Source organism: Mus caroli, unplaced genomic scaffold (genome assembly GCF_978045245.1).
Source record: "Mus caroli unplaced genomic scaffold, Mus_caroli_1 scaffold_19, whole genome shotgun sequence".
Classification (NCBI taxonomy): domain Eukaryota; kingdom Metazoa; phylum Chordata; class Mammalia; order Rodentia; family Muridae; genus Mus; species Mus caroli.
The window spans coordinates 23,051,514-23,063,579 of NW_028227274.1; the positions used below are offsets into that span (position 1 = coordinate 23,051,514).

Sequence of the window (12,066 nt, forward strand, 5' to 3'; positions counted from 1 at the left end):
CTCCTCAAGCCCTCACAATCCCCTTTGGCCTTAGGTCCCCTCTGATTGTGGCCTGCTGGAGCGTCCCCACCCACCAAGATCTGTTTCTCTTGTCTCAACATTTTCAGGATAAGGCTTCCCAGACAGGAGTGGTAGGCCTAGGTGTTATTTGGCCTACCCCCAGCAGAGACCTAAAGCAAGGACCACACTTTCTCTGCTTCTGTCTGATGAAGGTGGCTGCAGAGTGCTGGAGGTAGGCAGGGCCTTCATACTGACAGAGCTCTCAGACCAGCAGGAGACCAACACACCTCCCAGTAGGGAGAGAAGAAACAATGAAGCCAGTGGCCCTCAATATGCCAAAAGCATTGGAGATTCTGGTGCTACCCACTGGCCAGAGCACTGGAAGTGCTGAAGAGGAGAGTCTGGGTTTCTGCTTCTCTGGTTTCCTCACCAAGATGAGCAAGAAAGTGATGCATGGAAAAGGAAGAGCGTTGCATAGGTCTTCGACTAGACCCTGATGGACTCTACTGGGGAAAAGCAGAGTTATGACAGTTGAGCCTTGTGCCAAGTGCACCAAAGCAGCTGGCATGGTACAGTAGAGAGAGTGAATAAGGGTGTTCAAGGGGAATGGGTAGAGAGGCTGTGGAAGGATCTGCAGAAGGTAAGATATTAGACTCCTTTCATTGCAATGGCAAAGTTCTTTTTCTGGCTAAGAAATTGTTTTCTGGTTTTTCATAAACCCAAGAATAGAACCTAAGAGTCTCTTCATCCCTTCTGGCAAGTAGAACCCCATCTAGGACCCTTGGAGGAATCTTTCCTTTGCTCCCTGTCTAATTAGACCAGCCTTCATACTACTTCAATGTGATAGTTTCCCTCAAAATTCCTGCCTGACCCCCAACTCCAAGAAGTCACGTGTTCTGGCTTCATTCCTCACCAATTTCCATCTCCATGAGTTAGTAGCCTGACTCCTGGTCAGCAAAAAGACCTTGAAGAAGATGGAGTCTTTCCTCTTGGTCATAGATTAACCCCTCTCTCCATTTGGGCATTTCACACAAAATATAGAGCCAGCTTAACAGTGGCTAGAATTAACTTGGACCAGGCAGCACGGTCAGCACTTTATATAAGCTACAGCATTATTCCTCAAGCTGAGACTTGGCTTGGATGGATGACTTACCCAAGGCTAATGCCATAGACGTGGCAGGATGCCAATTTAGAATCCAAGCAGCTCTGGCTCTACAGCCGAAACCTATTGCCATGATATTGACTGACCAGGAGGCCCCAGGCTTGAAGAGGGTGGACAATGGGCTTCTGCTAACAGCTCTCCATAGCTGTAGAACTTCACAGCTGAAGTTCATCCTTACAAGAGTCTCCTTTTATTTTACATCTTGACTAAACACCCATTTCCCACATGGAATCTTCTTGGTCTCTGTGTGGATTAGAAAGTCCCGAGAGGTCGGGGGAGTGCCTTCAACACCTGTTATCACACAGCCTTTATACCTAGGCACACACACACACACACACACACACACACACACACACACACACACACACACACTCACACCCTGATTCCAGCTATCAGGTTGATGGGGCAGCTGTATCTGCAGGTCTCTTACTTCTCCTTAAGCCTAGTTATCTACTAGGATGCTACAGGGTCTATCATTGGCTCTCCTTGACCTTCATGGGAGCTTAATGTTTGACCAGTAGAGCTTCAAGCTTCCCAGAGAGTGCCAACACCCTGGCATCTCTGTGCATGGGGCTCAGACAGGGTGGATTGCTTACACTCGTCATGGAACAATGGGTTTCTGGCAGCTAAGCTTCCCAGCACTGTTGGAAGGCATCTACTTTATGCTTTAAGTGAGGACCTTCTGGACAGTAATGGAAACTTTATCTTTATTTTTGCAGGTTGGTGTTTGCCAGGAAGTGGTGGTCCAAAAGTGGCTGTCAGATGGGGATGCTGCTTCATTGTCGGGCTGTAGTTATCAGGTGGAGGTGTGGCTGTCAAGTGGGGACATGTATGTCAGGGATAAGGTGTGACTGTCAGGCAGGACCAGCATCCTATCCTTCAGAAGTGTGCTTGCATCTTTGCGGAGGTGAGTGTCATAACCTTCCTTGTCACTCACCAGACCACAGAGACAGGTCCCTCTTGTGCTGTCTTATTTTGAGCACTGCAAACCACTTGCCTAAGATATGCCAGCTCTCCACATCTAACAACTTAGGAACTGTCTCCAGAGTGGGCATAGTATGATTGTGGACACCCCTTCTTCTCCCTACCTTGCCTCCCTCGCTGTGGAATTTAGGGATTTGCACATGGTGACATCTAGGTTTGGACATGAAGTTTGTCCTAAAAGTCTCATGTGTGGAAATTTTGATCCTCCGTTGATGAATTCAGTCATTAAGCATATTGATCTGTTGATGGGTGCATAATTTGATGGCATTATAGATACGGTGAAGGCGGAGGCTGTCTGAGAGAAATAGGTCACTGAGGTATGCTTTTGAAAGACACCTTGCCCCTGACCATTTCTGCCTTTCTGTCTACTCCCCAGAGACCATAAAGTGAAGTACTTGGCTCCGCCATGATGTTCTAGGTCTAGGGGCAGTAGAAGCCTCCAGCCATGGTTGAAACCTTTGACACTATGAGCCAAAGTAAATCTTTCTTTGTTCCCATATATTTTGTCCTAGCAACAAATAGATCTAACACAATGACTGTGCAACACAGTTGATTAACCAAGATAGCTCCAGGGATGGCTGAAGTGTGCACTTTGAGGACACACCTTGAATTCTGGGGCCCACATATTCCTAAGAAGACGCATTCTACCCCCAGTTTGGTAGTCCATTGCCCATAGATACATAGAGCAGATCACCCATGTCTCCCAAAGGCTGGTGTTTGGGGGGGGGGTGTATGTGAGACCTTCCTTTGCACAGGACTGGGAAAAGGCTGTAACATAAGGCTGGCTGGTCTGTTAGTGGTACAAAAGGTGATGCTTGCACGGTTGGTTCTCCCTATTCCAAGGCTCCAAAGGCATTGCCACCATGGTTGTCTGGTTGAGCACTGGGGATTTTAGTTGTGCAATTTTACCACATTGAGGCTCCTCAGAGCCCTCACCTGGCTGCTGAGTCCTCAGTTATTGCTAGCTGCCTTCAGGGAGTCGTGTGGGCCCTGGAAAAACCTTTTTGGTGGCTATTCTCTGGCCTTAGACTGCTGGCTGGCAGTCAGGAGAACAGGCAGTATTACCCCTAAGATAAATGAAGAGGAGCTTTAGCCCTTATTGGATTATAGTTTTTATTGAACTTTATAAATTCCAATTAGCAGACCCCTGGGCAATAAGCGACACTCAGCTTGTGGCTCACTTTATAGTGTGATTATGACCCTGTTTATCCTCCCATGAACGAGAAGTATTAATGGAGGAAATGAAGGAAGGGGGTTCAGAATACATAAAAACAGATAAAGTTGGTGACACCGAGCTAGACAGGGGCAGGCAGGCACCAGAAAATAGGAGATCAATGATCCAAGAACCCTTGTGTTCACGACAACAGCAAGCTTGGCCACCTACGGTTTAAAACCCTCAGAGTCTTTTCATAGCTGCTGGGGCCAAAGAGTACCCTTAGTATACCATGTCCAGTCCTTGGCAAGCTCATCTGGTCTGGAGCCTGATTTTCTAAGTACAGAGACCTGTTGGAACACATGTCCCACCGAACAACTTGATTTCAGCACTTAAAATGTATACCCATTCACATAAGCATTCGATTCTGCTTTCTGGTCTTGGGATCGCCAAATTCATGGCCATTGGACATGCATTTTTTCTTCTTTAAGGAACTAAAAGTGTCAGGTAAGAATCCTCCAGTTCAGGATGAGCTGAGACTTGTATTCCTGTTGCTTATGACTGGAAGAGTACTATGGTCTCATAGACAGATGTGCAGTCACCAGGGCTGGGGACTGTCAAAACAACTGGCACTGCTCCCCTGGGGCCATTGCTTTTCTTTCTTTCCTGGAAGGACTTGCTTGTATTACTAGTTTTAAACATTTACTAGCTATGATCTAGGACACTGACTGGAGAGAAGCTGCCTGCCCCCCCACAGAGGTGGGGTGGGCCTAGCAAGCTTCTGAATTGGCAAAGTAGGTGAAGGCCTATTCTCCCAAACCAAAATGCTCCCGAGTGCTGGGATTAATGGCGTGCGCCACCACACCTGGCTGGTTGTCTGACTTCTTAACAGTATTGTCCCATTGTCTGGAAGTGCTAACACAGAAGTATCGGAAGAGGCGTCTCTAGTTTGAAGGGGATGTGAAATGCTTCATGTGTTGTCAGTCTGCATCAGTGTGGAAATAAGATGCAGCGATGTATGGGAGGTTCAGGATTTTGGCTGACTGAGCCCATTGGGAATCAGAGCAGCTGCAGAGGTCTGACCCCGGTTGGCCTGTGCCCTGCTTCTCTGTAATCTGTGGAGTGTGCTAGTGCTCGGCCATCTTAATAGGCAGGGTAAGTGTACACAGACTCTTGTGGTTAAGAGTTTCCCACCCATTGCTCATCTGATTCCTTTCCTTTAGAGGGAGAACCACCCAGAGGATATGAGCAGAAAGGATGAAAAGTCCCCGAGTTGACTGATCTCTGGCAGGTAAATATTTCCTTGTTTATACCTAAAGGAGGGAGGGAAGAAGACCCCTTTGGTCTCATAAACACTAGCATGTCACACCTTATTACAGACTAAGGCTAGAATACCTGGAGAGCTTTGGATTCCTGGAAGGGAGGCTGTTTGCCAACTAGTGGGGGGGTCCTTATCCCTCACATTGTCAGAACTATTTATTCACTTTTATACTCCTGGCACCTGAATTGGGTAAGATAGTCTCAAGAGAACAGGTAAGTCCTTCCTCTAGCCCAAGCTCCCTGGGATACTTTCCCTCCTTGCTTACAACTCAGGTCCCAGAGCCAGGAATGCAGGGGGTCAAGTCTAGAGCCACCATGCCAGTGTATAGCATGCCTGTGCATTTTCCAGAACATAGTTGCAAAAAGGTGTGAGTTAAGCAGAGTAGACTGGCAGGCCCAGAGGGGGATTATCTGGCCAGACTGTATTCTATCTGAGTTCTTAAGACTGCAGGCTTTAGAGCCGAGGGGCCCTTGTGTTATCTGTTGACCCACTAGCCAGAAAGGCAAGATTTGGGGCAGCTTTATGGAGGTGGGGTAACAAGCCAGGGGTTAGTAGGAGGAGTAGAGATAAAAGATCCTAAGGGCAGACTTGGGGTCCTGGAGAGCAGGGATGTTTATATCTGTCAGGTCCACTGTCTCCCTATAAGTAAAGAGCCCATACCTTCTCTGGATCAGAGTAAAGCTTCTGCCCAGGTCCAGCGACATTCTGAACAGTGCCCCAGAGGGCATGATCTCATGAGAACACAGTCCTTCACTGTCACTACGGCTGCATCACACTGCAGTACCCACAGTGGATGTCCAGTTTGATTTCAGCATGTATACTGTCAGTGTGTGATCTCCAAGTGTTGGAAGCCTCTTGGGGGAAGAAGGGTCAGTGGGGACCTCGGTGTTTCCCTGATTCTTCTGTAAACAGCAGGAGCCCTCTGAAGTCCTTGTCACAGAGAGGAGTCTCCTGAGATTCTCTCAGACAGAAGCAGCAGCTTCTGTCTATGTGGGAAGGCGAGGAGTGCTACTAACTAGTCTAGGCACTGTGGCCCAGCCATTCCCCTCTCCTGGGTCTCGGTTCCTTTACAGCAAAGTCAAGGGGTTGATAGTACAGTTGACTTTTAAGACTGATGCCAAGTACAAAATATACAGGTTGCCTTCCCTGATGTTTTAGGCACGATCACTAATTAGCACACATGGAGAAATGTGGCAAGCAATAATGAACCCTAGGCCCTGCCTCATGCACCCCAGTTCTCTTTTCTATCCTCCTATCCTCCTGTAATAGATCATACAGGATAGATTACATTAATTTTCTATAAACTATATCAACTTGAGTGACATGTCCTTAAGGGTTGGCTGATTGATATCTACAATGCAGTCTTATAATCTAAAATCATATTAATATTAATATTAAAGATTTTCTGTCCTTTACGCGCACCATTAAATCTGGAGTATAAGGTGAAATTGACAACATACATTTTGACAGCTTATCTATAATAAATATGCAAATCTTGATGCCCACATGTCATCACAGATGCGCAGCGGCTCTCTGAAGATCACAGCATGCCTGTCTCCCATGTGACATTTTCAGCAGAAGATCAGAGCTGGGCGGTGGGAGCTGTTTGGGGCAAACCTTTGCTGGAAATGACCCTGGCCTCGCCTGTCTGCTTGAGAAATCCTGTCCTTCATTCTGCAGAGCAGGCAGGAGGGCTGGAGGAGTGACAGCCACAGAGAACACGGCAGACACAGGGAAATGCAGTTACTCTTTTTATTTCTCTTAGGAAATAAAGGGACTTCATTCTCAAAGGAACTTTTGCTGTGTCCAACCTAGTCACAGTGAGTTGTAGTTGCTCAGTATGCAGTGAGCTTAAGAGTTAGGGGCTTGCCCTCAGTCTTGCTCAGACTTTCCCATGACTTGTTTTGTATTTGGGAAAGGAGCAGAGAGTCTACGCCAGAGTAAGGTGAGCACTGAAGGGATTGCTCCATCTACAGCAGTGCCGCAGCAGAGGGGCAGCTTGCAAATTAATTTCTAAATGAGTCCCAACGGCTCCTACCCAAAACTACATACAACTCTCTCTTCCTGTCCCTGTATTTCTCTTTGCTCCAACACCTCACACTAAACAGAATCTGTAACTTACCGAAGTGGCTACCACAGGTTCTCCACTTCTGGCCTGTGAGTTCCAGATGATAGGGACCACAGGACTTCCTCTGTCCCTGGCCTGAGCTGAAGACTCTGTTGAAGCTGAGGTAGTTGAACTAAGGTTGAGACGATGGGATTTATCTTAAGGAGAAAATCTGGCTATCTTTCCAGTGAGATCTCTCTCTCTCTCTCTCTCTCTCTCTCTCTCTCTCTCTCTGTGTGTGTGTGTGTGTGTGTTTGGTGTGTGTGTTGGATAAGAGCAATGAAATGATCTGAGCCTGCAGAGCCCCTCCCCCTGATCTTAACAGGGAGGCTGTGGAGAGATTGGGGGTATGTGTAAAGCACTTTCCAGTGGTTACTAGGTTGTTTATTTGAGATGAGTGTCAGTCCATCTTGGAGGTCCCGTGCCCTGTCAAGTCTGTTCAGAGGTCCACAAGGCCTACAAGAGACCCTGAGGCCATATCTCTTGAGTACTGGCTTCCTCCTACTCTGTGAGCTTACTCTTTGGGACAACATCCAATCTTTCTGGTTGCCCCTCAGTTGGTTCTATCTCTAGTTTCTAGACTTGCTTTCTTCAGCTCTTTGCCCTTCTTCCTTCATGAGATCACATCATATCAGTCTAACAACATTGCCACTCCTGTCTTTGAACTCCACAATGTTGTGTGAAGAACCACACAGCACAGTATCATAACAGCACAACATCACCAGAGCTCAGCATCACCACAGGACAGCATCACCACAGCACAGCACCATCAGAGCACAGCACCATCAGAGCACAGCATCACCAGAGCACAGCATCACCGCAGGACAGCATCACCAGAGCACAGCATCACCAGAGCACAGCATCACCAGAGCACAGCATCACCAGAGCACAGCATCACCAGAGCACAGGATCACCACAGGACAGCATCACCAGAGCACAGCATCACCACAGCACAGCATCATTACAGCACAGCATCATCACAGCACAGCATCATTACAGCACAGCATCATCACAGCACAGCATCACCAGAGCACAGCATCACCAGAGCACAGCATCACCAGAGCACAGCATCACCACAGGACAGCATCACCACAGCACAGTATCACCAGAGCACAGCATCACCAGAGCACAGCATCACCAGAGCACAGCATCACCAGAGCACAGCATCACCAGAGCACAGCATCACCAGAGCACAGCATCACCACAGGACAGCATCACCAGAGCACAGCATCACCACAGGACAACATCACCACAGCACAGCATCACCACAGGACAGCATCACCAGAGCACAGCATCACCACAGCACAGCATCATCACAGCACAGCATCATCACAGCACAGCATCATTACAGCACAGCATCATCACAGCACAGCATCACCAGAGCACAGCATCACCAGAGCACAGCATCACCAGAGCACAGCATCACCACAGGACAGCATCACCACAGCACAGTATCACCACAGCACAGCATCACCAGAGCACAGCATCACCAGAGCACAGCATCACCAGAGCACAGCATCACCAGAGCACAGCATCACCACAGGACAGCATCACCAGAGCACAGCATCACCACAGGACAGCATCACCAGAGCACAGCATCACCGCAGGACAGCATCACCAGAGCACAGCATCACCAGAGCACAGCATCACCAGAGCACAGCATCACCAGAGCACAGCATCACCAGAGCACAGCATCACCAGAGCACAGCATCACCAGAGCACAGGATCACCACAGGACAGCATCACCAGAGCACAGCATCACCACAGCACAGCATCATTACAGCACAGCATCATCACAGCACAGCATCATTACAGCACAGCATCACCACAGGACAGCATCACCAGAGCACAGCATCACCAGAGCGCAGCATCACCAGAGCACAGCATCACCACAGGACAGCATCACCAGAGCACAGTATCACCAGAGCACAGCATCACCAGAGCACAGCATCACCAGAGCACAGCATCACCAGAGCACAGCATCACCAGAGCACAGCATCACCAGAGCACAGCATCACCAGAGCACAGCATCACCACAGGACAGCATCACCACAGCACAGCATCACCACAGGACAGCATCACCAGAGCACAGCATCACCAGAGCACAGCATCACCAGAGCACAGCATCACCACAGCACAGCATCATCACAGCACAGCATCACCAGAGCACAGCATCACCACAGCACAGCATCACCACAGCACAGCATCACCACAGCACAGCATCACCACAGCACAGCATCATCACAGCACAGCATCACTAGAGCACAGCATCACCAGAGCACAGCATCACCAGAGCACAGCATCACCAGAGCACAGCATCATCACAGCACAGCATCATCACAGCACAGCATCATCACAGCACAGCATCATCACAGCACAGTATCACCAGAGCACAGCATCACCAGAGCACAGCATCACCAGAGCACAGCATCACCAGAGCACAGCATCATCACAGCACAGCATCACCACAGCACAGCATCATCACAGCACAGCATCACCAGAGCACAGCATCACCAGAGCACAGCATCACCAGAGCACAGCATCACCAGAGCACAGCATCACTAGAGCACAGCATCACCATAGCACAGCATCACCAGAGCACAGCATCACCAGAGCACAGCATCACCACAGGACAGCATCACCACAGCACAGCATCACCACAGGACAGCATCACCAGAGCACAGCATCACCAGAGCACAGCATCACCAGAGCACAGCATCACCACAGCACAGCATCATCACAGCACAGCATCACCAGAGCACAGCATCACCAGAGCATAGCATCACCACAGCACAGCATCACCACAGCACAGCATCACCACAGCACAGCATCATCACAGCACAACATCATCACAGCACAGCATCATCACAGCACAGCATCACCACAGACAGCATCACCACAGCACAGTACCATCACAGCACAGCATCATCACAGCACAGCATCACCACAGCACAGCATCACCACAGCACAGCATCACCACAGCACAGCATCACCACAGCACAGCATCACCACAGCACAGCATCACCACAGCACAGCATCATCACAGCACAGCATCACCAGAGCACAGCATCATCACAGCACAGCATCATCACAGCACAGCATCATCACAGCACAGCATCATCACAGCACAGCATCATCACAGCACAGTATCACCAGAGCACAGCATCACCAGAGCACAGCATCACCAGAGCACAGCATCACCAGAGCACAGCATCACCAGAGCACAGCGTCACCACAGCACAGCATCATCACAGCACAGCATCACCACAGCACAGCATCACCAGAGCACAGCATCACCAAAGCACAGCATCACCAGAGCACAGCATCATCACAGCACAGCATCATCACAGCACAGCATCACCACAGACAGCATCACCACAGCACAGTACCATCACAGCACAGCATCATCACAGCACAGCATCACCAGAGCACAGCATCACCAGAGCACAGCATCACCAGAGCACAGCATCATCACAGCACAGCATCACCACAGCACAGCATCATAAGGGCATAAAGTCAGGAAGGCACAGCATTATCACCTCTCCTTGCTTTGTTGTTGGCAGAGAATGGTGCTTCTTTAATACAAGCAGTTCAGGAGGGAAGTGTTTCCATGAACACTATTTCCTTACAGGCTTATCACATAAGTGGATCCATTTGAACTGTATCCTAGTATGTACCAAAAGTTAGAGGCCCTCATGGATCTGGGAAAGTCTTAAGAGATCCAGTGACCTAGCATCTGCCTCAAGGTGAGATCTGGTGTAGATCTGTTCTTTTGTTTTTCCATGTCTTTGGGGCCAGGATCAGGGGGGGTGGAGAGGTCCCAGGTATTCTTTTGAGATATCAAGAATCTGCCCACATCTCCTATCTCCCCACCACAGGTGAGCGGCTAGTGTCCTGGAGAAAGGATCTCCTGTTTACTGCTCAGTGTCTGCCATATATCCTTTGCCGTAAGCTATTCCCAGTTTTGGGATCTTGAGTCATACATCTGCAGTCCTGGCCAGGGAAGTTTAGTGACCCAGGCTGGGAGCACACAGTTGCTAGAGGAACACTGCTGCCGGGCAAACAGGATTTAAGGCTTTTAGTTCTGTGGTTCTGGAAAAGTCTGATCGGTAAGAGTATGCTCAGCCCATACATAAGATGACTGTGGAGCTCCCTTTGGGGGAGCGGTGGGACCCCCACGGGTTGCCAACAGGAGACCCACTGCGAGAGCTTTTGGTTTTACTGTCTCCCACATTTTCACACCACCAGTTCATAATGGACCTTCGCTCTTGGGTGAAACTCTACACTTTCTTTACTAAAGAATGACTGATCAATCTGTCTCCAGTCCATCTGCAGTGACTCATCAGTACTGAGCATGGAAGGACACAGGTGGAAAGGAGGGCCTGCAGTAACTTTTGCAGGCTTCCTAAGTGTCTGCCATCGGTGGAGGCATTCTAGTCTGTCTTTGCCCTGGGGCCTCTGAGTTTGAGGAAGGCTTGGGTACCCGGAACACACAGATCTTATCTTCTTGGCTGAAGAGGTTAAATGAGACAATATTTGATTATTGCCTGGCTCACTGCCTGGCATATAGCCCGACCCCCATAAATGTTAGTTTTTTTCTCTCCCTTCAATGAGTCACATCCGGCAGGAGGAAAAGCTCACTTAAGACAGGTTCACCTAATAGAGGAAAGACTGTATCGGCAGGAGTGCCCTTGGTAGCGGGGTGTTGTAGGTGGGTGGATGGGTGGTGGCAAGGTGGGTGGGGAAAAATGGATGATTACAGAAATAAGAACTCCAGGTCCGTAGTAAGTCCTCTTCTCTCCCTGTCTCCTCATTTACCTCCCCAAATCAACCCGTCTACATCTCTGCTTGTCTGCTTGCAAATGCTGATCATCTCTTCCTTGTTGCCACCCTACCTCAGTCTCTCTCTCTCTCTCTCTCTCTCTCTCTCTCTCTCTCTCTCTCTCTCTCCACTTCTTTTCTTTTTTAAATTTATGTTGACTTAACGCGCCCTAATCCCTGACTCAGCTTCCACTTCTAGTTAAACCAAAGGTAAATTCTTGTCTGGCGGGGCTGCCAGAAGCAGGCAGATCCACACCACGGAGCAGCCTCTGGGAATATTGATATTAGCCGACCTCTGGCGCTGGCCGCCCGCGGTGAAAATAGGACGCCGGGCCAATCAATTACAGAGTCATTAAGGGCGGGGAGCCTGGAAAGGGGAAAAAAAACCCAGCTCTTTCGCGGGGGCGTCACCCTGAGCCTTGACAGGGTCCCCAACCTCTGGACCTCGCTGGGTCCCACAATCTGTGAGCCCCACTCCCCACGTGCCCCTGCTTGTTGCTGCCGGCTGTCAAGAGCTA

General features: G+C 49.3%; 1 protein-coding gene across 48 annotated transcripts in view; it reads right to left on the reverse strand.

Annotated features, from left to right (window-relative positions):
• Celf4 (CUGBP Elav-like family member 4) overlaps positions 1-12,066 on the reverse strand; it is a 276,613-nt gene that overhangs the window by 225,679 nt on the left and 38,868 nt on the right. The window lies entirely within an intron of this gene.